Source organism: Pan paniscus, chromosome 19 (assembly GCF_029289425.2).
Source record: "Pan paniscus chromosome 19, NHGRI_mPanPan1-v2.0_pri, whole genome shotgun sequence".
NCBI classification, from domain to species: domain Eukaryota; kingdom Metazoa; phylum Chordata; class Mammalia; order Primates; family Hominidae; genus Pan; species Pan paniscus.
This window is the reverse complement of record NC_073268.2, coordinates 88,082,011-88,105,853: the sequence shown is the minus strand read 5'-3', so window position 1 is coordinate 88,105,853 and position 23,843 is coordinate 88,082,011. Positions and strand designations below refer to the sequence as shown.

General features: G+C 43.2%; 1 long non-coding RNA gene across 8 annotated transcripts in view; it reads left to right on the top strand.

Moving 5' to 3' along the window:
• The window catches only part of LOC103784776 (uncharacterized), a 49,625-nt gene that overhangs the window by 12,139 nt on the left and 13,643 nt on the right, over positions 1–23,843 (top strand). For 2 of the 8 annotated variants that reach the window (XR_004667333.3, XR_008621574.1), the window contains exons 2-3: positions 23,320–23,396; positions 23,495–23,550. This is a non-coding gene — a long non-coding RNA (uncharacterized LOC103784776). Of the gene's footprint in view, positions 1–21,761; positions 22,045–23,316; positions 23,397–23,494; positions 23,551–23,843 lie in introns of all 8 variants that reach the window. The other 6 variants (XR_008621573.1, XR_010110580.1, XR_010110582.1 and 3 more) reach the window with 5 other exon arrangements.

Here is a 23,843-nt window from a genome sequence, read left to right as displayed (position 1 = left end):
AGGTGTGGTACCCAAATGGTTTCTTCTGTTATCTGCATCTCCATTGCTTCAAGCTGTTTGCTCTTGTGTTCATTCTCCCCATCTGCCCAGAGTTCCCAATTGTCCCCTAATGTTGAAGGAACATGTACAGGAAGGGCACATTCTTTTTGGGGGAAATTGAGGTTAGAACTGTCTGGTTCAAGCCAGGTCTGAATGATAACACATTTCCTTGGTACAGCAAACACTGGTGCTGAAAACTTGCTCATGCAGAACAGGTGGGAAGAGGGTTGCTATATGCTCCTTTAAGGAAAAAAGAGAGCAAAACACAGAGGGGGTGGTTATGACTTGCAGAAAACCATGACGTAGATAGGGTTAGGGTTCCCTGAGTATTTTGGTGTCCTTTCCATTGTTCTTTAACTGTTTTCTCCATGAAACAGCCAGATTCCAATTCAATTGGGGTTAGTCTTTTAATTTTTGGCAATTATTCCTGTATAATTGGTTAGAGAATGGAATGGATGGGGTGAGAGCATTGCTAAGGATTGACTCCAGTGAATATAGACAGAATGAGGACAGGGGACTTCATGAAAATGACAAAGATCAGTCAGTTCAAGAATATATTTTATTGACTTTCCCTGAGCTCAGGCCCCTCTCCAGGGAGCTAGGAAGGCTGAGGGGAGTGGGAGGGCAAGAACGATGAAAAATTTAAATGTTAAAACTCCTGCCTTGGGAAGTGTCCAGTGTGTTCTAACAATGACAGCGTGCTCTTTAAACAAGCAGTGCACATTCATTCCACAAACATTTCTTGAACGGCTAGGAGAGGCCTGGCTGCGTGCTATCCGACTACCCAAATTTACCAACCCAAGGGCAACTTCATTCTTAATTCAGCATGTCAGGCAGTGGTGCTTTTCTAGCTAAAGCCCTTGTCTGTGTAGCCCTTTGCAAAGAAATGCCACTTTTGGGACCTGATTAGGAAAAGAGAAAGCAACACATTCATGCCACATAGCTGGACATTCGCGGATGCCTTCCCTGTTTCTGACACTTGGTCATAGCTGTGTTCACAAGTCTGTGGTCACAAAGGTTTCCATGGATATTTTAAAGTGCTTTGTGTGTCGGAAACTGTGAATAAAAAGGTAAGGGGGGAAAGGCTAAGCAGCAAGCTCACCCAAACCCTAAACCTCAGACTCTTGGAAAGAATCAGCTGCATAAAACAGTCCCAAACTGCAAACATGCCGTCAGCCAGGACGACGAAGGAGACGTTTCCAGAGACTGGTGGTTCTGCAGTCTCTGGAGGCCTTGGCTGCACACAAGTCCACACCGAGGAGTGGAGATCCTTTTTAAGTTTCGGAAAGCAAAGCACTTTCTCCCTGCCGCACCTCTTACCTTGCTCCCTTCTGGTCCTGGTCTTCTCTCCAGGGTGCTCCTGGCTGACCCCAGGGCTCACACAAGCCTCCCTCTTGACAGCGGCCACCTCTCCTGCCAGCTCTTCTCTGGGAGAGCAGGAATCCTACCTTTCAGATTCCCCACAGTTTCTGAAAGAAGGTATTGTTATTTTCTCCAAACTGCCCAGGTTAGGAACAAAGGCAGATTCTGGATCTTCTTTAAGCAGGATAGAATGGAATTGGCGTTCCTTTAAAATGGCTTGTTATTACAGCTGATTTCTGCTAACAATTACCTGACAATATAGAAAGAGGATCTGACTCCTTTAGGGTGTTGTTGAGTTTTGCTTTTCTCATTTTCTTTTTTGCGGAGCGTTAAAAAAATTCATGTGTAGTTGGAGTTTAGATTTAGACAGGTCTAGTATATTTACATCAGTGATGTGTAAATCCTACTAGGTAAATTATTATTTTATAAAAATGTGTGTGTGTGCTTCCCAGAGAAGAGAAAATGGGATATTTTATTTCCTTTGATAGTCAAGTTGTCTCTTCTTGAGAACAGAATTTTGTAGGAAAAAGGATGAGTTGCTGACTTTTGAAAACGTGTCTATGAAGAGTATGAGATGGTTTGTTTCACAAGTGGGCTCTGTACTTTTTATTATTTGATTTGAGCAAATGCTTTGCACAAAACTGATACTCAACAGATATTTGTTGAAAAGAATTGTGCCTGCTTTGCTTGATATGCTGAAGTAGAAGGAAGTCCCTGCTCTATGCTGGAATGGGAGATTGGAGGGTTGAAGACTGTCCTGCAACAAAGACTGGGCAGATGGGTAGGGCATTTGGTTAAACCAAAAAGCCAATTTTTGTCAATACAGTACAACCTCCATAGATCTTTCAGGGAGTAATTCCAAATCAGGAGTGCCTTAGACCAAAAATGTGACCTCTGTGTTTCTATAACGATGTTAATAAGACCTGTAAAACAGTTCACTTCTCAACAAGTCAGCTTCCTCATATTTAAAATGAGAAGTTGTCTAGAGTTTCTAAAGATGTTTAGGCTGCATTGTCTTGGGCCTGCTCAGGATTTTGACCTCTGAGATAAAAGCTGGATTTAAAAAGCCAATCCAAGCCAAACACCTGGCATTATTAGCATTGTTATTCCATCAGATCTGATTGTTTGATAAAGAAGCTGGAGGTGGAATTGGTGGTGCCTTAAATACCCTAGCTTGGTGCAGAGGTAAGATACTCTGTCCGGGCACGGTGGCTCATGCCTGTAATCCCAGCACTTCGAGAAGCCAAGGCAGGCAGGTCGTGAGGTCAAGAGATCGAGACCATCCTGGCCAACATGGTGAAACCCTGTCTCTACTAAAATTACAAAAATTAGCTGGGCGTGGTGGCACGTGCCTGTAGCCCCAACTACTTGAGAGGCTGAGGCAGGATAATCACTTGAACCCGGGACGCGGAGGTTGCAGTGAGCCAAGATCATGCCACTGCACTCCAGCCTGGGCCACAGGGTGAGACTCTGCCTCAAAAAAAAAAAAAAAGATTCTCCTTAAATATCCTTGCAGCCTGACAGCCTGACATACGTCGGGAGCTCAGTAGACAATCAAACAAAAATTCCCTGAATACCAGAAGATTTGGCTGTTTGGGGTTGAGTGGAAGCTGCCTTGGGAGTTAAGATGGGCTGTAGCTTTTCAGAGGCAATTTGTCAGGAGGACTCATGTCCACATCATATTCTTCATAATGTGTGCCTCATACCAAATACGTACAATCCCTCCAACCCCCGCCATTTTTTTAAGAGACAGAGTCTCACTATGTTGCCCAGGCTGGCCTAATATTCCTGGGTCAAGCGATCCTCCTGCCTTAGCTACCCAAGTAGTTGGGACTACAGGCACACGAGACACCAGCTACCAGAATCTCTTTTTGATGAGGATGGATTTATGGCAGATAGATAGGTTTTTGTTTGTTTCAAACAAAACTAGATGTCACCTTCCCCTTTCACCCTTTGTTCCCACCTTCTTGTCTCCCTCTTGCAGGCCCCACACATTGATTTTAATTTTCAACACTTAGCACCTGACTTAGTGATCTAAGATCACTGACTCAGAAAACAGGAAAGGTCAGTCTGCCTAACACCTCACCCAGCGTCCTGGGATTAGCATCCAAAACAAACAGATCAGAGATGGGATGCAGACTCCCAAGAGATGATTCCCACATGTGAGAAAGCCCAGGAGAAGCGGATGGCGGATGGTGTTTCTCAAGCTCGCTGACGTCACTCAAGTTCATGATCCAAGGCTTCACCCTACTGGGATTGGGGGGTTGGGTTCTACTGGAAGAGTGAAGCTGGTGGATTAAGAAAAGTGGTGGTAGGGAGAGGGAGGGAAAGGAGTTCTTTCTGCTAGTCAAAGGAGAAACCAAATAAAATGAATGAAGTCCAAGAAAAATACAACTCTATTGTTTTGGGGGCATAAGAGGCTGGCTTGGAGGCTTCATTGAGTAATTCGAGTCACACCCTTTCTCTGTGGGCCTGAAGGAATGTTGGCTGTTTCTCTGGAGCCCAGGTGGGAGGTGGGTAGACAGGTCTATGGAGATGAGAATTTCTTGGAGCTGTTAACTCTCTGAACATCCCCACGGCCTTGCAAGCTGGGAGGCTGGGACACAAAGAAGCAGGAATGCAGTGCTGAATCAAGGCCAAGGAGCAGCGGCCATGGGAGGGGACGGCGGGAAGAGAAAAAGGCGGAAGAAACCTAGAAAACAGGGAAGGAAGTGACCCTGTTCTTTTTCTCCTCTTCTGAACAGGGGCTTCTCTGTCCTCAAGAGCCCCTTGGCTCCCTTTCATTAAGCCATAGGGCGGATACCCAGGGAGAGGTGGCGTGTCTGGGTCGGGGGTGTGATGGGAAGCAGGAAGCACCAGTCATTTCACAAGAAGGCTTGACATTGGAGAGGGAGCCAGCAAAAACTGGCAGACCCCCAAGGTGGGGTAGGAAAGTCTGGCCTAGCGTGAAGAACACTTGGCTCCACAGAGTTCTGTGGGTTTGTTAAAAAACAGGGCAGTCCACAAAGTTGTGCTGCCAGCCCACCTAAAACATCCCTTTCTCTCCTCATCCTTGATTGTTTCTCTGCAATGACACATCTACCTCTGGTGGTGAACTTCCACAGCTCAAAGGAGGATTAATGTGACCAGATGTCTTGCCAGGATTGTCCGTCCCAATAGCAAGTCCTTAATTATAATTGTCAAGAATGTATGTGGGCTCCTGGTGGATCCTACTACCTTATCTCATCCCTCTTCGCCTTTCACTCTTTCTTCTCTTTAGATTTCAGCAAGAATCATATTTGTGTATGTATAGCTCTGGAATTGCCTGTAACTCTCCTTTGGGGAGAGTTTCACTGTTGGATCAGTCAGTATTCTGTTCCTTCTGTAGCTGTTTGTCCCTTTCCTGGACTGGGAATCTTTTTCCCAAACTCTAGCCTCAATACTCCCCAAATTCCAACTTGTATTCTTTAACTATTAATGGTGAAGATGCAGGATATACCTCTTCGTTCTTATTCTGGATACACAATTTATCCGACTCATAAAGTGTCCTGTCTTGGTGTATCTGAAACTTCATCCCCGTGAGAAAGATGATGTTGTTAGGGAGCTTTCAATATTTTTTCCCCCAAAACACTTGTTCTACAGTTGGATTTGTTTTGGTTCCAAGGTCTCTGGACTTGATGCTAATGGAGATTATTACTGATCTAATGCACAGTAGCACTCTGGATTCCGAACTCCTGGGTTCTCTCTTTCTTTTGACCAACTTGGTCTGCGACTTTAGAAAAGCTATGCCACGTTTTCTGTGCTTCAGTTCTACCTCTTGCTCGAAGAAAGTTCTTCATCAAGATTCAGTGTCTGCTCGCCCTTTCTTTGTCCTTTTCCAAGGCCCGGATACTTACTGTAAAGATCTTCGACAGGCTTTCTTGTGGGAGAGTTTGTTTAGAGTGAGTTTGGAGGAGCTTAGGATGAAGGAGGGGTTGGAGGCAGTCAAGAGCTTTTTGGGCTGAAAGATGGTAGTCCATTTGCTTTTAAGGAAACCATACCTCACCCTAGAGAAGAGCTAATCATCTATGGGGCACCAGCCCCAGAATCTTTAGGGTTTAGAATTTGTATGGCAACCACTGTGGAAAGTATCTTTGAAGTGAACAGAAGAGGGATGAACCAGTCTGGAAATATTTTCACCATGCCAATAGCCATGTTTACAGTAGAGCATATGGACAGAGTTTAGAGTTGATATATTTCCATCACTTAAAAAAAAAGATGATCCATCCAATAAAGCTTTACCTTAGTGAGTGCTTGTGTCTGAATTCTGTTTATCTGATATGACGTAGAAGTACCTAATGACAGCACTTCAACATTTCCCATTATCACAACGATACCATGCAGTGTTCGGAATTAAAAATCAGAACTCAAAGCAGTGCTTTGCAGAAGAGGCTTTGCCAGCTACACAGAAAATTGCTGTCCAAATAAAGCCTTGGTTTAGGGGTGCTGCCATTAGTGCTAGGCCACTGATAACAAACTCAGATGCTAAAAGAATGGTGTGTAGAAGGCCAGGACACTGAGAAGTGCTTATTACAGTCTGTGTTCTGTATGACTGTGTGCTGATTGGGTGCCCTCTGCAAAAATGTTGCCACTATTGATAAGAATAATCCTTGAATTCTTTGTTGAAAAGCCACTATGAGTGAAGGCTTTGTGCTAAGTGTGTCATAAACACTCTGCGTGCTTCCTACAGCACCACAGGCAGTAGGCTTGGGTTTCCAGCCTGATTATCTACAATGGGGGATAACACTAGTGCCTCCCTTTGAGGTTACTATGAGGATTAGAGCCCCTGGGTGTCATGTGGAAGAGTTCCTGGCATCTAGTAAGTGCTCACTACAGGATAGTTGGATTGGCTGTCATGCCCACCACCATTTGAAGGCAAGCTCAAGCTCAGAGCAGTAAAGAAACACATCCAGAGTTTAGCTAGGAAGAACCCCGTTCTGTCTGTAACTGAAGCCTGGACTCTTCTCATCTCTGAAAGAAAACCGAGAGAAGCCCTGGATTACAACTTGAGCAGCCATGTGGGGCACTGACATCCCATGCCACATGTTTCCCACAACAGGTATCTTGAAAAATGTTACTTGGAGGAAAGGAGAAGAATTCAAGAGCCATTCACGAGAGAGTAATAACTTAAAAATAGATCTCAGGAGTGGTTCAGATTTTCTGGATATTTGAAAAATTTCATAATAAAATGTTGGGAGAAAAAAGTATGGTGTAATGGAAGCAAGAGAAGGCTAATTTAGAAGGCAAGAAGGCCTTTGCCCAATGTTCCAAAGCTCAGCACTTTCTAAAAGAAAGAAGGAGCAGCAGTGGCCTGAAGCTCTGAGCCCCTGGCCTGGGGGGTGGCCACGGAGAGTTGCTTGGCTTGACTGGGAGGACATCTACCCTAGGTGGAAGATAGGTTCTAAGGAACAAAAAGCCACTTTTCTCGAAGCCTTGCTGATTTCCACATTACATAATGTAGAGTTATGTGTCTGCTGTGGGGTTGGCAGGAGCCTGAATGTGATATGTTGATAATACATGGAGTCTTGCATGCAAACTCTGTTTATACACTAGGCCCTCCCTCCAAGTCCAGGGGCGGGTAGCTGGCTGCACAGCCTCCATCAGAGTCTGGAAGAGTCAGTGTTTTATGGCCACTCATGTTTATTTTGCTGTCTAACTATGTTAGCCATTGTGAATTTGGTTAAAGCAAAGCGCCGTAAAGAAAATGGAGAAAGCATTCTTTGATATAGAAGCGACTACATTTCCATATGTATCTTCCCTGTCAGATGGCATCCCTGTCCAGAGAGAAGGGGCCACCCAGGGTCAGAAAGGAGACTGGGGGCCTGTTTTGAACCTTTAGCTACTTTCCTAAAAATTTTGCTCCGACGTGAGTGTCCATTTAAATATTCAACCAAGTTCTATGTCAAAGTTGGCTGTTGGCTGCTGAGAACGGAGAACTGGCATTCCATCTTTGAAGGGATGGCAGAGAGATGCATTTCACTTTGTCACTTCCAAGCCATCTGATCTGAGTGATCAGAAAAGAGATCAGCCCTTCTCAAGAAGACTTCACCATCCCAGCCAAGAGAGAGCTCAGGCCTCAGGTTGAGGCAGGTTCCCATGAAGCAGCCAAATGTTTGCAAAACAAGCACCGAGATGAGGAGGCTCAGTCTGCAGAGACATCTCAAGGTTGCGACAGTCTTGGAAGATGTTAGTGAGCTGATGGAAGAGCCCTGGGGAGCCAAGGCTGGGAGACAGCTGCCTGGGCAGAGCTGGGGTCCCTTCCAATCGCTGCCTGAAACGCAAGTGTGCTGAGCAAGGAAGGGCTAACTGGCTGCTGTAATTGTCTGGTGTTTATATTTGAAAAGGGATACTACACTTCCAGGATAATTCCCTCCAGCCTCCTCTAGGGCTAAGATTTCCAATTGGTCTAGAGTCCTGAAGAGAAATCAGGGGCTGATTACCTGGCTGACTGGGCTGCAATCACACCTTTCAATACTAATTATCTGCTCCTTGAGTTCAATGACATTGAGCGTCCAGGCTCTGGCTGGGGTCAACCTTGCTCATTGGTTTGCATCACTGGCTTAAGACAATGATTTGAATGGACAAAGTACCCGCACTGTGCCTTGATAAGCAGGAAATGAACGCTTGTTTGCAAATAAGATTGGGAAATGTGATCAGCTTTTTGTTCGGCATCTGTCTTTGGCTAACAAGCCTGATAATACTAATACAGAAATAATATGTTAGGAGACACCAGTGATGGAGCCTTTTTTATAACTACCCCCAACTTTCTGTACCTGAAACCATGGAAGGAGAAAAGGGGATGCCTTCTCCCCCGCCACCCCTGAAAGTATTCTAGTTTGAATTTTTTTTTTTTTTTGTGGAGGTTTGGAGAAACAGTTCCCAACTTGATACAAGATACCTTTACAGTGTTGCAGTGTTGGTATTTGTTCATATATGTGGCTTTTTCTAAATGCCCGCCTCTATTCCCAGCCATCTGTGATTCCCTCCCCCAAGAAAGCCCTCCTTCATTGAGTAGAATATAAATTTTACTCCTACTTGGATGCAACGTAATGGAGGTTCATTAGTCACATAAACAGCTTTGGTGCAGATTCATTCCAGTGGCATTTCTTGGTGACGAGAATGTATACTGAGTGTTTGGCAGCTCATGGAGGAGTTAGTTGTGGGCTGGGTGAAGAGAGAGAGAGATTATAAGCCAGTATCTGGCTTGGAACTGCTCGTGTTGGTGTCCAGCAAAATGTATTGTTTCTGGTGAAGGGACACTGGGGACAAGGAGTACATCTTCACGGTCTTTAATCTTTCAGGAATGTTACTTTCAAATCTTGACCCCTTGATCATAAATTACAGAAGCCCATTGTCATGGGTTGAATTGTGTTCCCCAAAAGATGTTGAAGACCTAACCTCCAGGACCTCATAATGGGACCTTACTTGGAAACAGGGTAATTGCAGATAAAATTAGTTAAGATGAGGTCATACTCATCTTTGGGTATAGCTCAATTACCCCAGCCAGTAGGGTGGGCTTCTAATCCAATATGACTCATATCCTTATAAAACGGGAGAATTTAGACACAGCCATATACAGAGGGAAGATGCTGTGATGAGATAGAAGAAACCCTGTGAGAAGGTGGGAAATTGAAAGGAAGCATCTATAAGCCAAGGAATGACTGAGGCTCCCAGAAGCCAGGAGAGAGGCAGGGAACAGAACCTTCGGAGGGAACATGGCCCTGCTGATACCTTGATTTTAGACTTCTATCCTTCAGGACTCTGAGAAAATACATTTCTGTTATTTTAACCCCCTCCCCACCTACCCCCACCCCGTTTGTGGTCCCTTGTTATTGCAACCTTCGGAAACTAATATATCCAGCTTCCACAGACCCAGATAGTTTGGAAAGGAAGAGCAGTATCAGCTTACCTAACCCAAACAACACTCATGTTCTTTTGTTTGCCAGCTTGGGCACTGGGAAGTTCTCAGGATCCTTGGTTTGGTTACCACTGGAGTCTCAGCAGTCCCAGGCCTATCTTGGAGGTGGTGAAATGTCAGGGGACTAAACCAACTGCAAGCACACCCCTGGCCACATTACTAAAAGGGGTCAGGATGTAATTGAGACAGCTCTTTGGTATGATGGACTTGCACTTTGAATTCCTATTTCATCCTCTTAGCTTCTCTTCCTTCAACCTGGAAGGGCAGGAAAGAGAAAATGGCTTAGGTACCAGAGCTTAATTTATAGGCAAACATGGTCAAAGCCAGAGGCGGTTTTAATGGATTTTCTTACCGCGCCGTCCAATCTCAGGGCCTTTTGTGATAGACTGGATTGTTTCCTTTAATACGCCTCCCATGCAACTTCCCCCAATATAGCTGGAACCTGGAAAGAATGGAGACCCTCTGGGCTGAAAATAGCGCACTTCACCTTTATCTCTTTGACACTATTCTGAGGATCATTAAGTCCACTAGGTCCTGATGTGATTGTCTATTTGGCTTCTGCCCTTGATGAGAAAGACAACCAGGGAAGAGTTTCCTTTGCTCCAGCCTCTCCCCTTTGCCGTGGTCATGTATGATGCCATTGAACCATAGAGCTATAAGGACCTTCAGCGATCAATATTAAAACTTCCTTATTTTTACTTGAAAATGCTGAGATCCAAAGAGGGAATAGAACTTGCTCAAATGCTCTTGCCTTGGTGGTACTGGGCTGCATGCCCAAGTGTTCTGAACCTTGCTCTTCATTTCTAACCATGGCCCCATTTCTTCCTCTTGAGAAGTTTTTGGGTTTGTTTCCTGATTTGACAATTCCTCAGTGCTCTATTGATAAGGTTTGGCTGTGTCCCCACCCAAATCTCATCTTAAATTGTAGCTCCCATAATTCCCACGTGTTGTGGGAGGGACCTGGTGGGAGTCACTGAATCATGGGTGCAGTTCCCCTATACTGTTCTCATGGTAGTGAATAAGTCTCATGAGATCTGATGGTTTTATAAGGGGTTCCCTCTTTCACTTGGCTTTTATTCTCTCTTGGCTGCCACCGTGTAAGATGTGCCTTTCACCTTCCACCATGATTATGAGGCCTCCCCAGTCACATGGAACTGTGAGTCCATTAAACCTCTTCTTTATAAATTACCCACTCTCTGGTATCTTTATCAGCAGCATGAAAATGAACTTCCCATTTGTCTTCCCCAAACTCCCATTTTTCTGCCACCAGACCACTGAAGAGTTGCTTTCCCTGTCTCCATGCAGCCTGTCCACTCCCCTTGGGCTACTTTTATCAGTAAGTAAAGAAGAATTGGTATTTTTTGAGCACCTGCTGTTTGCCATGCACAACGCTGAAATGCTTCCCCAAATGCTAGCAGAAGAGGGGAGTGCGGCTCACAGAGGTCAAAGTCATGCCCAAGGTCATGTGGCTATTAAAAAACAGAGCTGGAATCCAAATGTCTCTGGGGAGGCTCTTTCTCCAGCTCGAGAAAGGGGACCACACCCATGGTACCATGCTTGGATGTAGCAAAGGGAGGGTAAAAATGGCACCTCTGTGCTGTTCTTCCAGCCTCTGACACATTCTTCCAGCTCAACTCTTTCCACACTAACAAAAGCATTTTAATTCAAAAGGAGCAATGCCTGCTATCTATAAAAGAGGTGGTTTATATATTTTTTTCCTGCTCTGCACTTTTCTAGCATAAACAGAACACCCTCTGGTGGTAGCAAACACAGACTCCCCCATCTCACACTTAAAGGCCGAGCATCAGAGTCAAAGCAAATCAACACATATTTGGTGGGCACCCACGATGCCCAAAGTGAAAGGGTGATGTGTAAGCTCCTCTATTTGAGTTGGTTACAAGCCTCGAGGGGGATGACTCAGGTGCTGCTCAGCAAGTCAACAGGCCAAAAATAAGGGTGTTGTATGAGGTGGCCGCCGGCCACCCTCCGTCCACCTTCGAGCGTTTCTTGTCACGTCTCTGCACTCCTAGCCTAGTTTGGTTGCTACAGCCACTGCCACATCCTGCTCACTCGTTTTGGTGCCCTGGCTGAGATGTTGCCCCACCTCCTTCTAAAATGGCCTGGATGATGTAGTGGAAAGACTGGGAGCCCCGGCTCCTAATGTCCTGACCCTCCTCTCCTGCAGGAACTGGGTGAGGGGGTGGGGAACACTGGGCTCCATTTTCTGCATTTGTAAATAAGTGGGCTATGTTTAATAATAAAAATAATCCTTCTTCCAGTTCTAAAACGTTATAATTTTTTGGTGCCAATCTCTGTTCAATCACTCTCTTCAAGACCTTGGCCAAAACTCTTTCTTTTAATTTTTTCCTAACTAACTATAACTCACTCTGACCTTCAAAGCACTTAACCAAATCGTTATTGTAGACTATTTTATGCTTTTTTAAATAGGTCTCTGGAATGGTTTAGAAATTTTGTATTTTGTTTTCTGAGCAAGTTTTTCAGCTATCAAGTGTAGAATCACATTTGTTTGTAATCCAAGGCCCTCAGAAATCTGTATTGTACGATAGAACTTAATTGTGAATTCCTATGTATTAACTTGTCACTGACAGTATTTTTTTCATCCAGTTTGCTGTTAAATTCTTAGGTGGTTTAGATGTTTTTAAGTCAACACATTCATGCAGGTAGGGAAGATTCTCAAGCAGAAATGGGTGGAAATGCCCAGTTGGTGTAGTATACTGGCCCCATATTATAGAACACACAATAAAAAGTTTGCATTTTTGCAATGTCCTTTCTGGTAATAAGACCATTAGTGTTCTTGGCCTTTTTGGCTATGCCTCTTTCTGCCACTGCCATTTATTGTTCATCTTACCTCAGCTGGAGATAAAATTGCCCACAGGGTCAGGGATTCTGGGTTCTAGTGGCTGTTATTGATCTCTCCCTTGAACTAATTAAGCCTGCACAAAGTAATGGCATTTATTTATTAATTAAACAGATTTTGATTGAGCCCCTGTCTAATTCTAGGCACAAATTCTGCCACAGCAGAGAGCAGCCCTCAAGGAGCTTAAAATTTGGACAGGAAGATAGAGCAAATAAAAATTATTAGAAATTGTGATAAATATTCAAAGAAATCAAACTATATAGAGAACAATTATTGGGGTGGGGTAGGATGGGGGCTCTCTCCTGCATCAGGGGTAGCTAGGAGAAGGCTCCTGGAGAAGATGACATTTCAGCTGGAACCTGGAGGATGAGGGGCATCATTCACAAGGAGAGAGTGAGAGGAGAAGGGATGGGAGAGGGCATCCTAGGCAGAGAAAAGAGCACATTCAAAGGCCCTGAGGTAGAGAAGACTGGTATGTTGGAGGAGCCAAAAAGAATGCTGACAAGGCTAGCATGCCCTGGCACCCACTCTCCAGGCCTGGGATAGGCATGTTATAAGCTTGAATTCCAATTCTCGCAATAACTCTAAGAGGTAGGCATAGCTTTCCCTGGGTTTCAGATGTGGACCTTGTTTCAGTTTTTCAAGCCCACACCCCTAGAATGTGGAGAATCTGGGTTTGTGCTCCTTCCCACCCGCCATGCTTCAAGGCTTTCAGTTGGCTTGGGTGTGTGGCTCAGTAAGGAAGTCAGAATGGATCACCTGTCAGAACTGGGGAGGCTGGGGCTTGGCTGGCAGGATATGGAGTGTGTGTATTTTCTGTTTATTCTTGAAGTTTCCTTCCCTGCAAATACATGCCTAGTTGCCATGTGCCTTTCACAAGGAAGCCAACGCCAGCACTCCATCGCTCATGAGCAGTCCTGCAAAAACAAATCCATATCCTTAATGCAACCCTAGGTGCCAGCAAGTCAGGCCTGCACTGGCCAGGCAGCCTGGAGCTTAGGAACAATCTGGTCCTCAGGAAGGGAGGGAAGAAAAACAATTTCAAATTCCAGGCACCTAGGGCCTCTTACAGACGGCCATTGTCGGGAGAAGGGAAAACTAAACTGTGTAAAGGAGCTGGTGGCGCCTCTGGGAAGGGTAGAGGATATTGAGGTTAGGGGCTGCTGCTCAGGGTGTGTGCACAGTGGGCATGGGATGGGGTAATCTGAAGAAAGAGCTGAACAGTTCACTTGTGTGAGCTTGGGCAGCTTGCCGTTAGGTGCCTCAGTTTCCTCATTTTAAAGTGATGAGAAGAGTAATATCTGCCCCGGTTCCCTCAAGTTGGGCATACAAATGTGAATAGGCTTAGAAAAGGGTGACAGACTCTTTAGATGTCAGGGATTGCAGAAGAGGGCTGCCTCCCTTTTTAATTATTCTGTTGATTAGGACCTCTGGTATGTCTTAGTAAGTTTCCCCCTCCTGGGAATAACCACCTGAGAAGAGCCCTGTAGTTTCCTGTTGCCCAAGATGAAGGTGGTGGTTAGATGCTCTTCAGGAGTGATCAAAGTTAGGTTAACCCTGAAAAGGCTTTGGTAGCTGCAGAATGGAATCAGCATATCAAGTTTTAAAGCACCAGGAGCCACCAGAGAAACATGCAGCAGGGCTCTTGATACATATTGATGATGATGATGACAACAATGAAGATGGTAACAGTGATCATTCATTGAGTTGACTGAGTACACTGCATGCCTGGTAAGTAGCACAGGGCACTTCATTCTTATCATCTCATTTGATCCTCACAAGAAGTCCATCAGGCAGGTGCTAGGATGATTTCCACTTTGCAGATGAGAAGGTTGAGGCACAAAGGGGTTGATAATTTGCATAACATCATACTGCTAGTAAGTGGCAGCGCTGATACTCAAAGCTGCATATATCTGACTCCAAAAAGAATAATCTGCTAATATTATACATGGATTTTTTTAAAGAAATGAACTTTAAAATTTGCATCGTTAATGTCTGTCTTCCTAGAAGACTTGTATAATATAAGCATATATGAACTATATTTAACATTTATTGGTGAAAAATTATTTACCATGTGAGGTTGCTTGATTTGTTGTTTTGTACATTTTTGGTCTCTGGAGCTTCAGAGAAAGAAAATATTAATATAATGCAAAAACTGTCCGCTGACAGCTGGTACTGTTTGTTTTCTGTCATATGCTTTTTAGTCCAGTAACAGTTAGCCAGAGAATGGATGCGTCGGGAAAATATGTTCCAGGTAGAGGGAACAGCAAGTGCAAAATCCAGGTATAAGAGAAAACATGGTGGGTTCTGGGAATGGCAGGTCAGTAAGATAATTGGAAAACAGAAGGCCAGTGCAGGTATGGGATGGAGTGAGAGATAAACCTGGGGAAATAGGCTGGGGTCAGACCAGAAAAAGCCTTCTCTGTGATGTTAAAGACTTTGCAATTCATCTAAAACCAATGAATACCATGAAGCTGAAGACAGACATGATCCAATTTGCATTTTAGAATGAGAATGCTGGGTGGAATGCACCATTTTTCTTGCTGCAGGCCTAGAACCATATATTTCCCCATTCAAATGGCAAGAGCAGTTGAATGTTTTTATGTCCTAGCTCAGTACTCCAGAAGGCTCCTTGAAAGCATACAGCATTTTCTTCTTTGGTGTCAGGGAGTCCAGCCAACCATAGCTGTTGCTGCAGCCTGGCCCTAACCTCAGAAGACTGCATGCTTTCCCCACTTTCAATATGCTTTCTGCATTTATTTTTCTCTATGAGATACTAAAAAGACAGGTGCTGAGTTTTGGGGCTTTCTGCTCACTGTTAGCCCTTATGCTGTGTTGTGCTGAATGCTCAGCTGAAGCTACCTGGAAGTGGGTACGTGCTATGAGTTCCTGAGTGACCATTTACCTTAGCTATAAGTCATTCTGCACGCCAGGAAGGAGGAGGTTGATAAAGAGTGGTATTTATTTACTTAATAACAAAATAGAAATGTTGTTTGTATCCTACTAGCACTAGAATCCCTAAATGTTGTCTTCATCCACCACAATGGCAGGCTGGACAGTGACAGGTGAATAGAGATTTAAAAAAATCTGCTGGCCTCTCTCCTTGACATTGCTCTTCCCTGAAGTCAAAGACACCAGCATCTCTTTGCTCAGTCTTCTCTAGAAGCTGCAGATCAATGTGGAGAGGCAGGAAGAGAGGAGTGTAGTCCTGGACTTGTTTTAACCTTGGGAGTTCTTGTTGCTTTTTCTGATTCAATTGTCCAATTCATTCAGTCCACTAAATACATATTTCATGGGGCTCAGTTGCTAGGGTCAACCAATCGGGATAGAAGATCACAGGTAATGACTGCCAGGAAGCAGAGCCAAGAAATTCCTTCCTTGCTGCTTCATAGGTGACAGGTCTTCAGAAGGTGAAGGACTGTTGTTTGCAGGGTGGACTTCAGTGACCTGCATGGAGCTTGGGAAACTTCACAGTTCCACTTCGAACTCCCCTGTAAGAAGTCAGAGCAAACATTGGAGGTCAATGACCAAATCATGGCTTAAACTCTTTCCATGGGAGTCAAATTCCACTCCCAGCTGTTTAACCAGGACATCTGGAACCTGGATTTGAATATTTTGACCTCCATTTTTGAAAGGCAGTCTATCAGTTGATTACCTACTACCACCTTTTGGCCAAAGAGAGAAAGAGAAGAAATAAAGATGGCCGAATGTGTTGTGTAGCCTTTGACTTAGTTAAATGGTTCAGCAGCCAAAATGGCATATTTGAAAGTTGGTCACTAAAATATTGATTATAGTAACAAACTATAGATCTGAGCTTCTCTTTTCTTACAAGCACAGTGGAGAAATAATTTAAAATGTGGAGGCACCATGAATATCACTGTGGATATTTTCATTAACTCTGTAAAAATCAGTAATCTATGCTGGAAGAACATGATGACAGACAGACACATTTGTTCTTGGCATTTCCTTTTTTTTTTTTTTTAAACAGGGTTTCACTCTGTGGAGTGCAGTGGTGCAATCATAACTCACTGCTGCCTCAACCTCTCAGGCTCAAGTGATCCTCCCACCTCAACCTCCCAAGTAGCTGGGACCACAGGCACTCACCACCATACCTGGCTAATTTCTGTATTTTTTTGTAGAGACAGGGTCTTAGCAGGCTGCTCAGACTGGTCCTGGGCTCAAGCAGTCCTCCCGCCTCAGCCTCCCAAAGTGCTGGGATTACAGGAGTGAGCCACTATGTCTGGTCCCCAACTTTTTTTTTTTTCATTTTCTCTTTTTAGTTTGATAGTTGTATTATTACCAAAATTTATTAGTACCTTTGGAGATTATGGATCAGTATGAAACCTTATGTCAGGCTCTGCAAAGAGGACCTCAACTCAGTTTACTTTCTGTAATGGGGATTTATTGCAAGATTGGTGCATGTTGAGGGGGAGAAAGGGATGCTATCTCTCTGGATCCTAGTAGCCAGGACTGTGAGGCATAGCAACCTTCATAGAGAACTGGGCTTTAGAGACCAATCTTGTCTTGGTTTGCTTAATATTCATATTTCTTGAAAGAGAGGAAATTGGGCTTATCTGCCACCATTCTACGTGGACAACCTTAGGGGGCAGAATTTAGGATAGCATATCCCAGAAATAGTTAGCCTTCTTCGTATCTGGTTCTGTGACTTTTCAGCCATTCCCTAAGGTAGTCAGATGTGTGGTTAGAGAGAGCAGGGTTGGTTTATCCACACGACATGGGAGGAACTACATCATGATTGATATGGTTTGGCTGTGTCCCCACCCAAATCTCATCTTGAATTCCCATGTGTTGTGGGAGGGACCCAGTTGGAGGTAATTGAATCATGGGGGCAGGTCTTTCCCATGCTGTTCTCATGATAGTGACTAAGTCTCACAAGATCTGATGGTTATTATAAGGGGAGTTTTCCTGCACAAGCTCTCTCTCTCTGCCTGCTGTCATCCGTGTAAGACGTGACTTGCTCCTCCTTGCCTTCTGTTGTGATTGTGAGGCTTCCCCAGCCATGTGGAACTGTAAGTCCAATTAAAGCTCTTTCTTTTGTAAATTGCCCCGTCTCAGGTATGTCTTTATCAGCAGCATGAAGAGAGACTAATACAATGATATATAGGAATAAACCATGTTAGTCATTTTCCTTATATTGTGTTTGGACAAGTTGGGCATCTGATGATTTTGAGGTTTTTCCTGTAGCCCCTTCTTCATATTACTTTCATCTTGTACAAAGTCTTGGAGTATAATTTTATTGTCATGACATTTACGAATGCACTTTTTTTTTCTAATGATAAAGTTTTGTCTTTATAGGTTCATCTCAAAGATCTCTCTTTGCATAATGTGTGTGTGGACCTGCCTACAGATACATTGGGTGGAAGCCCTAGGAGCCTCAAGCAAGTCTGAAGATTGGCCCTGAGAACCACTGTTCTCATTATCAGCAAGGATTTTATCCAGAGACCTCTAGGAATACATTCACTAAAATGTGACTGTGGTCCTGTGGTTGTATGAACTCTGGCTCTTCTCGTGAATTACATTTCACTGGAGTCAGGTGTTTTCTGTAAACATCGTTAAGCCACGAGACCAACTGCATTGAACATTTTTTGCACTACATTGTTTTATTTCTTGCTCGTCTTTTCCTTGCAGAGCTGGGGCTGGGGTGAGGTGTGTGGTGTACCTAGCACTCAAAATGTAAGGATTCTCAGAGTCACACAGGTGCACGGTCAGCACCTGAGAGTGAGCCACCCTTTAACATTTTGCCTTCTAGGTGCTTCACTTGCCTTGCCCAAGCACTAGCCCTAGATTAAATAATAAGTTTCTATTAGTTTTTTAAAATTATAATATTAACAATAACTAGCACTTATTGAGCACTCCCTTATGTGCCAGTAAATGTGACTTACATGTATCTGCTTATTTTTCCTTACATGAAACCCTCTGAAGTAGATACAATGGGTATCATCCCTGTTTCACAGACAAGGAAACTAAAACACTGGAATGTTAAATCAGTATTTCAAGACTCATCTAGGAAGTGCCAGATCCAGGACTGGGACCTGGGCCATCTGATTTTCAGCACTTGATCTCAAACTTTCCACTATATACCTCCTCAAGGACATTTTTGTCCATGTGACAAGTAGAAAAATTCCACAGCTAGTTTACTGACCAGCCAAGTCAGAGCTTCCCTGACACCAGTGTAATCATAACACATGGGATTTGAAACTGTGGTCAAGAATTTTCAGACTAGCTCTCCAATAAGAGAAACTTCAAATATCAAACCCCAGGGCAGCTCGTTTTCATCAGGGTCTTTTAAATGACTGATTCTTGGACCAGTCCATTGATACATTCATTCAACAAATATTTATCGGGCCCCTCCTGTGTGCTAGATATCGTTCTAAATGCTTAGAACACAGCTGTGATTAAATTAATGCCCCTATCTGCATAGAGGTTACATTCCAATAGTGGGGACAGATCATAAGGAAACAAACAAACATACAGTTTGATGTCACAAAGAAAATAAAGCAGATCTCGAGGGAAAGTGAATGTTGGGTGGCCAGGAAAGACTTCTCTGAGAAAGTGGCATTTGAGCAGGGTCTTGAGTGACATGAGCAGAGAGAGAGAATGCGAGCCTCACATAGCAGTACTGTAGCTACTTTATAAATAAATTTTTCCTATTGTGTGTTTGACTTGACATTTTAAAAAAGTACAAGATCAACATTGACAACAATGTCACGAGAATGTCACTCACCATGGCTTCATGAGCTATTTTCACCTCCTTGCTGTGGCAGGAGGGAGTAGGTGGGGTAGATGGCCCATGAAATGATTTGCTCCACGGGCAAAATCTTCTGACTGGGGATTTGAAGTCCGCTGAGTGATGCCCTGTTTGTTCTTCTGAATTAAATTAGAATTGGGCAGTCTCCATTTTGCGGTTTTCTTCTTCAGCCTCTGGTGGACCAGAGCATCAGCCAGTTTTCATTTGTGTTGATTTCCTTGGAAGAAAAAGTTGTGGCAGAGGCTGCCCCATGTGTGCAAAAGACCACCCTTCCTGGGCTGTGGCTGCAGCCTCTGTTTCCGTTAGCCTTTCTGTACGGCAGTGTTGTCAGGTCACCGATTCCAAATGTCAAATGACCCAATAGTGAGCACGCAGTGGATTTGTCAGTCCTACCTAAGGCTAGGTCAGGACAAAAGCTGCCATGACAATGTCACGTGTCATTCATTGTGCAGGTGAGTGTCTTAGGTGAGGCTGGACTCTTCCTCCGAGAAGGTCTGAAATGCAGTGAGCACTTTTGCTTGAAGACAGGGACTGATTTTGGTAGCATCCTTTGGTCTCTTCTAGTCTGGGAGTCAGAGAAAGTTTGCATCAAAATGTCATCAGGGTAAGTGCGAGTGTGAGTAAAGGTAGATGTTTTTAGGGCATCTCTGGCCGGAGGTAACATTTTAACATTTCAGAGCCAAATTTTTAGTTTTGGCAAAAACGTGTTTTGCAACTCAAAACTTCTCTTCCTGCTTTACCCTGATTAGTTGCTAGTTGAAAACCCTCGGCATCTCAACTGTGTCCTCCCCTCCCTATTTGCCACCCCTTCTCTCCAGCTGCTAACTTGTGAACTCAGGGCTGTGCCCAGCGTAGACGTTTATAGCAGTTGCAGGGAGGTAGGTGGGAAGAAAGGAGGGAAAGAAGACAGGGAAGGAAGGTGGAAGGGAAGAAAGAAGAAATTCATTATCTATCCACTTTTAGACTTGGAGATAACATTTTTCTCCAGGACACGGTGCAGGCCTGAGCAGTTAGGACAGTCGGGTTCAAATCTTAATCCCCCACTGAAAACACTGTGTGACGTTAGACAAGTGATAGAACCTTTCTGAGCCTCAGATTTTCCTCATCTCTAAAGGAAGAATGTGAGGGATTGATTTCAGTGAAATAGCTCCTGTCAAATGCTGCTGCTACCATGTTTAGCAAATTGTTTAACACATAATAAGCATTCAACCTGAGAGTTTTATTGTTACTTTATTTGGGTACTGAGACCTCTGTTTCTGGGGTGGCACTGCCTGACCTGGGGTGGAGTTACACCGTGTATCCTAGGTCCACCAAGTCTGTGGCTTTACATAGCTAAGAGGTTTGAACAACCCCAGAGCTTCTATCATACAAGGATTTCATAGAGATTCAGATACCAGCAAAGCCGTTGGAAGCTGTGATGGTGAAGTTTATGTGTCAATTTGGACAGGCTGCAGTATTCAGTCATTTAATCAAATAATAATCTAAGTGTTGCTAAGGAGGTATTTTGTGGATGTTAACATTGACAACCTGTTGACTTTAAGTAAAGGGGATTACCTTGGATAATGTGGGTGGGCCTCATCCAATCAGTTGAAGGCCTTGGGACCAAAAACTTGGAGGAGAAATTCTGCCTTAAGACTGCAGCCTCAGCTCACACAGGAATTTCCAGCCTGCCAGCCTGCCCTATGGATTTTAGACTTTCTAGCCCTGAGAATTGCATGAGCTAATTCCTGAAAGTAAATAAGCTAATAAATACTTGTATTGTATATTATGTTATTGTATTATTTTATATAATACAATATATAAACCATATCACACAATTATGTTGTGTGATATATAAACTATATCACAATTATGTTACCTTTGTAATTGATATATAAACTATATCACACAATTATGTTACCTTTATATAATAATTATATGCTATTTCTAATAAAATTTATATTACATTATATATTCGATATTATGTTATGTGCCAAATTATAAATTATAAATACATGTAAATTTATGTATAAATACTTAAATTATAATAATTTATAATTTGATATCTAATATATATCATAAATACATGCATTTATAATAATTTATAATTTGCTATATATATTATATTACATATTATGTTATAGATTATATTCCATATTATGTTATACAGCAAATTATAAATTATTGTTTTTTCTTAATGATATGAAATATATATATATATATGTATATATATAAAATCTATTCTTGGTTCTCTTTCTCCGGAGAACCCTGACTGATACAGAAGCTTCTAGCTTAAGTGTGTATATGGTATAGACAAATTTTAGCAGGACTCTTTCTTCAGCTCTTCTGTTATAGGAATCCAGACTTGAATTCTTAATGAAAACCAAAAAGAGACAAAGGCAGGAGCTTCTGGCTAGGTGGGGACCAATGTGGGGATGGATTTCCTAATCCTAACCTGAAAAGGGAATTTCAGGGTAGAATGGATGACATCGCAAACCCCAGACCAGTGTTTAGTCCCTGAAAGGCTCCGTGGAGAAGTAAACAACTTGGGTGGAGTGCACAGTTTTGTCTGTTCCGTTGCAGAGCTTTCCTGGGCCTTTTCCCCAAGCTGGGTTGTGGTGGTTTAAAATTAGTTCTTGTTTGGCCTGCGAGGGAGGAGGGAATTTGAGGAGTCTGGGCTGGACTCAGCCTTTTGCTGTGGAGGTTCTGAGGGCTGTGTCTGTGACTTGTGCACGTTGAAAGTGGAGAGACTTGGGCTCAAGACCTCCACGTGATCAAACCTCTGTCCTTGTCGTCAGAGCTGTCCAGAAACCTAAATGGAACTGAAGTCCACCACCTTGGTCTGATCTGGGAGACACCTCTCCTGTCCCAAATAGAGCTCTCTACCTACCTCCCTCTCTGAGATACCTGCGATCTGCAGGAGGAATGACTCCTTTTGGGCATGACCTGTAAGCAACTGCTCCATTGCAAGTCTCGTTCCCAAACCGTTACTGCCCATGAGCACAGTGACATTTAATTTCATCTTTAGGATTCATTTCCATCATTTCAAGCAGGGTCATCTTGGAACGGGACACAGGATAGGTAAGCTTTGGTGGGGATGGGAGGAGGAAGGTTGCAATGCTAGTTGCCTACTTAGGAAAGAAGCCCTAGCTCACTGGGATGAAAACATTGGGGGCTGGCGAGCGGATGATGCTGATTGAGAGAGTTCTATCAGGGGATAAAAGAGCAGAAAAACAGACATTCATTCTCTTTACAAGTGTGTTTTCAGCTGGCATGACACCTCCTTTGACTCTGGAGTTGTTTTCCCTGAATATCTTTGCTTTCCCTTTTCGGACATTGATTCCAATGTCAGTGTAAAGCTAAACATGGCTGACTACACATCTGGCCTGGTCCTTGTGAAAATATCTAAGCTATTACTGAATTCAGAGCTATTGCTGATTGGTTTCTTAAGTGAACTTGAAATGTATAGCTTTATTCAAATAATCATATCAACAAGCCATATTGCTAACAGGTCAGCATGGGTAGTTGATGACTAATACCACACGCGCGCACACACACACACACACACACACAGATACCTATGTGCACACACACCACTTCACTTCATTGTGAGCTGAATTTAGTTATAATCATTCCAATCTCAGTAATGTTTGATTTATTTGTTTTATTTTGTCTGATAAAAACAGAAGTGATGAAAGATGATCAGCTTTAGTTATTAATACTTATTGATACACATTTAGATCTTTGATTGGCAGTTCAGTCTTACGACCACTAAAAAAGAGAGACCCTTGGAGGAAAGATTAACTTTATAAGAATGTTAGGATTTTAATAGCTTAGATAAAGTTTTTTAAAAATTGGAAACTAGAAAATTTGCTTTGAATTTAATTTATAAAAAGGACTTCCAGACCTCTGTCATATAGACAGTAGATTTCTGTTCCAATTGCAGATAACTATGTAATCTGTTATTCAGTTAAGAATGTTTATACAGTTTGTGTTTAAATAGAGATATTTAAGCAATGAAGAAAGTATTGTAACTAGGCAACTATTGATTGTCTACCCAGTGCGTCCATTCCTGCTACTCCCTTCCTAGCAGAACCTTGATTAGGTCGAGGTTTAAACAGCAATGTGTCAAGGCAGGTGGACCAGGAGGATCCTAAGGGAGGGAACTTGATTGATCTGAGCCAATCGTAACACTCTTGAACATTCCTTGGTCAGCAATTGGCTTAGAGGTGGGCATCCTAAACTTGGCATATGAGAAAGACAGTAGGAATTTGCTGGGCACTCTTGGGAAATATCGCATAAAACAGTTAATCAAAATTGGCCTTTCCTTTTTGCCTTGACTTGCCATGTAAGAAGTAATGCCTGATGCTGCGACAGACAAATTGCAACCATCAGGGAAAGCCAGGAGACTCTGAGAGAGACCAATTATTGAGGTGATGAATGAACCCTTCCTGAAGCCACCTACTTCCTCACTTATTGGTGTGTCCTTACTGTGTAAACCCCTTTTAACTGGGTGTTTTGTTTCTTGCAGCCAAAAACAATCCATTGATACACTTGGTGACATTAATTGAGAAAAAAACAATATGGGTAAGATTTAGTCTTCATATTTGTTTTTTGTCCTTAGTAAGGCATAATGTAATTAACCAAAAAAGAATTGATTATACTTTTTGTAACTCTTGTAGCCATTGTCAAAAGATAAAGTGATTTGGAAAACATGCACATATGCATGTACACACACACACACACACACACACACACACACACACACTCTTCAATCCATTCTTGAGGTTGATATATTAGTTTCCAGGCATTTGTTCAGTATTTCTATATCTAAAAATTTGTGGAAGGATCCGAGAGATCCAGATTCAGTTTTTATAGCT